This window comes from Callorhinus ursinus, unplaced genomic scaffold, assembly GCF_003265705.2.
Source record: "Callorhinus ursinus isolate GAN/ISIS: 27379988/994484 unplaced genomic scaffold, GSC_fseal_2.0 scaffold9, whole genome shotgun sequence".
NCBI lineage: Eukaryota > Metazoa > Chordata > Mammalia > Carnivora > Otariidae > Callorhinus > Callorhinus ursinus.
This window is the reverse complement of record NW_027397071.1, coordinates 24,924,304-24,930,929: the sequence shown is the minus strand read 5'-3', so window position 1 is coordinate 24,930,929 and position 6,626 is coordinate 24,924,304. Positions and strand designations below refer to the sequence as shown.

At 44.6% G+C, this 6,626-nt stretch overlaps 1 pseudogene; it reads right to left on the bottom strand.

The window, feature by feature from the left end:
* Positions 1 to 3,719: 3,719 nt before the first annotated feature.
* Positions 3,720 to 3,789, bottom strand: LOC112824687 (U4 spliceosomal RNA; annotated as a pseudogene).
* Positions 3,790 to 6,626: the final 2,837 nt, after the last annotated feature.

Below are 6,626 nucleotides of genomic sequence, written 5' to 3'. Positions count from 1 at the left end.
AAACAGTTTAGAAGCAATTTAGAAAATTTAACATTTCAGAAACATTTTAGAAACATATAGAAACATTTTAGAAATGCTTAGAAACATTTTAGAAACTGTTATCCAAATTAGCTGTACTATTTTATGTTTCCAAAAGCCATGTATGAGAGTTCCAATTTCTCCATATCCTTCTCAATTATTGGTATTGTCAATCTGATACCTTAATCATTCTAGTGTAGGTGGTAGCAGCTCATTGCTCTTTTAATTTGCATTTCCTTGTGACTGATGTTGAGCATCTTTTCAGATGTTTATTGACCATTTGTAAATCTGCTTTGGTGAAGTGCCTGTTCAAGTCTTTTGCACATTTAAAAAAATCAATTTATCTTCTTATTGTAAGAGTTATTTCTATATTCTGGACAAAAGTCCTTTATCGGATATATGTTTTGCAAATGTTTTCTCCTATTGTCTGGTTTGTCTTTTCATTTTTTTAGTGGTATCTCCTGGAAAGCCAAAGTTTCTATTTGATGAAGTCCAATTTATCCATATTTTCCTTTAAGGATCATCTTAGCCTAATCCATATTCACAAAGGCTTTCTCTTATGTTTTCTTCTAGAAGTTTTATAGTTTTAGCTCTTACATTTAACTCTATGATTCATTTTGAGTTAATTTTTGCATATGATGTGGGGAAAAGATATGTTCTTTTTTTTTTTTTGCTATGGCTATCCAATTGTTTCAGCATCATTTATTGAAAAGACGATTGAATTGCCGTGACATCTTTAGATCAAAATCAACTGACCATAAATGTCAGGGCTTACTTCTGGAGTCTATTCTGCCCCAGTTATCTGTATGCCTACATTTAGGAACAATATTGAATTTTTCAATTTATGAATATAGCATATCTCTACATTTGTCTCCATCTTCACTTTCTCTCAGCAATATTTTGAGGTTTTCAGTGCACAGGTCTTATACTTCTTTTACTAAAGTTATTGCTAAATATTTTTTTCTTTTTATGTTATTGTGAATGGAATTTTTAAAATTTCATTGTTTGGTCATTTGTTAATAGTGTATCCTGCAATTCTACTAAACTTGCTTATTAGTTCTAGTAGACTTTTGTAGACTCTTTAGGCCTTTCTACATACAAAAGCATGTCACCTGCAAATAAGAACAGTTTTACTTCTTCCTCTCCAATCTGTATATACAGTTTTTAATGTCTTTTTCTTGCTCAGTTGTACTGACTAGGATCTCCTGTTTAAAGTTGACTTGAGGGGCGCCTGGGTGGCTCCGTCGTTAAGCGTCTGCCTTTGGCTCAGGTCATGATCCCAGGGTCCTGGGATCGAGCCCCACATCAGGCTCCCTGCTCGGCAGGAAGCCGGCTTCTCCCTCTCCCACTCCCCCTGCTGTGTTCCCTCTCTCGCTGTGTTCCCTCTCTCGCTGTGTCTCTCTCTGTCAAATAAATAAAATCTTTAAAAATAAAAAAATAAAAATAAAGTTGACTTGAAGTGGTGAGCTCAAACATTCTTGCCTTTTTCTGTCCTGCCCTTTTGACAGATCCTAGATGATCTCTTTTCAAAGGGATCCCTGATGCCTCTTCCAGAAAAGGAGGAAGTACTGCAGATCCCCAGGATCTCAGTACGGCAACTTTCCAGTGGTGGCCTGAGACTCTTGTCATCTCTCTTCTCCCCAGCCCCTGCCCCCCCTATTGTAAAGTCCAGTTCCCTGTCCCCACAACCAGTTCTTTGCCCAAAGCTCTTCTTTCTTAGGGTGTCCCCTCGGCATCTCCTCCTGCCTTATTGGCTTCATGCCTAAGATTTTTGAAACCCGTAAGACACTCCTTTTTCTCTCTGAAAATTTCCTCTCAGTCCCAGTTTTAGTACTTCAGGGTAGCACCTGCTTTCTTGGCCCCCTTCCATGGGGTTCAGGGAGGGGGAATTAAAAATCAACTAAAGTGCTTGAAATTCTGATGAAAGATCTCCCGAAACCCCAAAAAGGAGCTGAGGATGAGTCTCAGGAGAAGACCCTGACAGCTGAGACCCTCCTAGGCACTGTGAGGTCCTGCAATGAGCTCCTTTCTAAGCTCCAACTGCCTGCACTTTCTTCTCTCCCATGCTCTTAAGAGCACCTGCTAAACCCAAACAGCCTAATCCCTTTAAAGCACCATAAACTCACCATGTTTATCTCACGGTCTTCAGTTGTGCTGCCCCTCCCGCCTGGAACGCCTCCCCACTTTCCTCTGCCTGTCCACAGCCCGCCTCTCCCTCAGCACCTAACCCCAGTTCTCCCTCTTCCACAAAGATTTTCCTGATGGCGCAGGCCCTCGGGGAGCTCCCCACCTCTCCACAGTTGTACTCAACTGCCCCCCAGTCATAGCAGGTTTGTGCTGTATAATTAATATGGATTTTCCTAGACCACTTGGATGTAAGAAATGTCACTTTTGTTTGTTCTAAACCATGATCTCTGGCTGAGACCTACCCACCAAAAATGGTGAGAAATTCAATTTCAGCCACCAACCTCCTCTTTGAGGTTCTTGTGGCTAGGGGGGCAAGTCTTCAGTATATACTTCATCACTGCTAAGTTAGTCACTATCTATACCTTATAGCTCATCAGTTAGTTAAAAAGTGGAGCAAAAATCCATTGTTGGATTGTTATGCTAAGCCCAGTAATGCCTTGTTGACTCACCGATAGATGGGGTACACTGGATTCCCTCCTACTACCCCTGACTTGCTCTTTGTGCCTTCCCTCCCTACAGAGAGCAGCCTCCTGGCTCTCCTTGACTCCCCGCAGAACCCCTCAGTGGCCATCTTGGATTGGCTAACACTGACCTCATGAACGTAGAAGTGGGTGGTGCCAGTCCTATAGCCCAGCAGGTGGTGCTGGGGGAGCTATGGACCCTGCGGCCAGCAGGGGTGGCCAAGCCCCTCCCCCGGCAGTCCCTGCCTCCCAGAGGCTCTCCTGATGCCCGTGGTCAACCCCATCCTTGACTCTGGAACGCAAAATTGTCTCATGGTTCATGCTCTTTCTGCCTGCAAAGTACATGCCTGTCTCTCTGTCTTGCCAGCATTTTCACAGCACGCAGAGGGCCGTGAATTACAAAAGTTACTTTTCTTCAGTCAATTCAAGCTAGCCTGGCGCTCGTCCCTCATTCTCCTTTGTCAACGAGGCAAAGACTCAGTTGTTCACCCAGCTTTGTCTCGCAGTGAGGCAACCCTTTCCCGGCCCTTCCTCTCTCCCCAGAAGCCCTGAATGTGCCTTTCATTTGACCCTGCTCTGAAGTGCGTGGAAAATCAAGAAGCGGGGCCACTCCAGGGTAGATGGGAACTGGGACAGGGAGGGAGGAAGTTGGTGGCAACTCTTTGCAGTTGGCAGCTCATTAGTTGGCTGTTATTTTACTGCTGGGCACGCATGATCAAAATAACACCCGTGGGAAGGTCTCCAAAAGCCCAGGCACTGTGTGTTTCTGGGCCATCAGAGTATGGAAGGCAGGATGTGGGCTGATTGCTGCCCCAGGGGCTCACCCTTGGGACTAACAGAGAAGAGTGCCCTGTGGGTCCTTGACAGATTGAGGTATTTCTTTCTGACTTGATGGCTTTTAAGGGGAGGCTGCTCCTAGAACTTGTTCCTTCCTGCCTCTGTACCTCCACCTTTGAGTTCCTCAACTCAGCAGCCTCCTTCATCCATTTCCACTAATCCCCCTGGATTATCTCCTGCAAAACTCAATGTGAAATTCCCTTCTACCTGCAAGTCTATCTTCTATTAGCAATAATCGCGCCTCGGATAAACCTCATTGGCTACGATACTGCCACTGCGCAAAGCTTACCTGCAAGTCTATCTTCTAACGCCATCCAGTCCAGTTCCTTCCCTACATGTTTGATTTCGTTCGCATGTCTGGGCTTTGAAAGGATCTGAAATCTTCACCTCTTAATCCAAAGTCAGAGATTGTTCTTTCTCCATCCTGCACAGTGCCCCACTCACTTCTTGGCCCAAAAGATGCTGACCAACCCCTGCAAAGCCTTACATAGGCTTCACAACCAAAGCTAGGACACCTGAAGGAAAACTCCAGAGCAATTCTTGGACCTGGTAGAGTGACTGCCCTCCAAGGCCTCGCATCTCAGAACTGCCTGGTCCCCTGATGCGTCCGCCTGCATGGAGGCCAAGGTGTGTTCATCAGGTTGACAATTGATTTTCTGTTTGTACCCCCTTGACCCAAAGAAAAGGTTTGGTGGAAAAGGCAAGTGGAAACCCCTGAAGGGGAGCTAATTATTTCAGAGTAGATCTAGGGTTACTAGAAGAGAGTCAGGGTGTTTGTGAGAACAAGGAGGATCATTAACAACCTATGGGTTGGTCTGAGGGGGAGACCCCGGGATCTCCCATGACCCTTTATTCCATGCCCACCCATATACCCACTGCCTCCTGCAGAGGCCTCCCTCAGGAACCGGTTACTATGAATGTTCAGTTCTACATCATGTTTCTGTTTTTTCTAGTTCTTGACATTTCGACTTTTTAATCCTGTTCTAGAACCTTAGTTTGCTTCCTGGCCTCCAACCTGACTCCCTCATTAACCTTTAAACCTTCAAGAGATAATTCTTTCAGTATCTTCTGTATAACCCCAGTAAGCACTGAGGATTCAACGTGAATCCAAGACACAATCCCTATCTCATGGGGCTTACAGCATTGCATGGATGCCCTTACTACACATCAGGGACCAGGCTAAATGCTTCACTTCGATAATCTAACTTAATTTTCACAGTCATAATTGTGATGTTGTCCCCACTTTCTAGTTGAAGAAGCTGAGCTCAGAGTCAAGTTACCCCCACAGTCACATCTAATTAGTGGCACAGGCAAGGTTTAAACCCATCCAGTCCAGTTCCCTACCTGTTTGATTCAAAAGTCTGTCTTAAACTGAACTATAAAAGACTGTTCTCTCATCCCTGTTTCTCCGCTGCTCAGGACAGTGCCTGGACACGGGCCACACAGTCAACATTTGGGGAAGGAAGGGGCAATATTGTTTTGAGCATCCCTTGGGCTCCACCCTTCACCCACAGAGCCCCCTCAAGCTCAGCTCTGAGGTCCCTCAACACCTCTGGGGATCGCAGTTTCCCTGATTTACAGACCCCCCCCCAGCCCCCATCTAGGGCCTTACCTCTGCCTCCCAGGGACAGACAGCCAGACCAAGGAGCCCCTTTCCATCTTGTTTGAGTATAATGTATTGTTCTAAGGCTCTTGAACCAAGGAGTTGGTTCAAGACTTCTACCTAAGAAAATGCCAAAGAAATATTAGCCTGAAGTTTTATAATTTAGACAGAAGATAATAAAAATGTTGCAGGAATTTAAGTAGTTGGATATGGCACAAGCTCCACTCTGCTGGTGTTTTATGGGCCACTACACTATGCCCGCTGCCTCCCCATGACCACTCTGAGGTGAGAAGCTGGTTTCCACCCTCTCTTCCTAGCTACCTCCTGCTGCCTCCTCAGCAGAGATCAGAAGACCTTCCCTTTTCTATTCCTCTGAAGGGAAAAGGCACAGGATAGGCCACAAAGAATGAATTAGGTTTCCTGTAGTGCAGATGAGATTTTAATCGTTTTGTGATTCTACTGTGACATTTCTTGTGTACCTAGTGGATAGTGGAAAAAAATCGTGGAGACTAAAATGGATCAAAACTGTTTAGACAACCTAAATGAGAATCCTTCCCTTTGTTAGGCCTCTCAGAAAGCTTCTCAGGACTGGGAAATACAGGGTACAGATTAGTCCTGTCTCACAGACTAGGAAACAGAGACAGAGAGCAGATGAGTGGGGATCTGGAGTCATACCAATGGTTCATACAGGAATGAGGCAGGACCCAGAGGCTTGACCTACTTTCCTCTTTCCACCACCCCATATACTCTCTCCTGAGTTGCACATTTTGATCCTCTTTGTTATAAGAAGACTCAAATGAAATATACCTATTGTTTTCAGAGCCCATGTTTGCTTGCTTATTTTTTGTTTTTGTTTTTGTTTTCTGCCACTCTAGAAGCATTCCATCTGTTATGATAATTACAATGAATGCTAAGATTGGAGAATTGGAGAGGTTATGGGTAAAACCTTGAATTTTAGAATCAGGAAAATCTGTCTGTACTTGGACAAGTTAATTAACCTGTTTCTGGGGCTATAAATAGAAATTACTAACCCCTCCCTCCTTGGCATATGTCATGAGGAATTAAATGAGATGACGTAGGTAAAGCACTTGGTGGAGTGCCTACCACTTAGTAAGCACTCAGCAAATGTTAGTCGTTCTGTTACTAAAGCTATAGACTCCTCTTTAATGCTTGGTTGGTTAGCTTGGTTTGAGATGAGCCCACCCATGCAGCTTTCTGAGGAGTCTACCTTTTTTGGTGAACCAGCAAAGCTAGTCCTTGAGGGCCCAGTTCCATCAGTTTTGGTTTGGCATTTTTTTTTTTCTTGACCCATTTTCTGACTATAGCTTCTAGCTTCAGGATTGCAACCACATCCTTTTTAGTCTTTTTTTTTTTTAAGGTTTATTTATTTATTTTGAGAGAGTGAGAATGAGAGAGAGAGAGAGTACATGAGAGCGGGGAGGGTTAGAGGGAGAAGCAGGCCCCTCGCCAAGCAGGGAGCCCAATGCGGGACTCGATCCCGGGACTCCAGGATCATGACC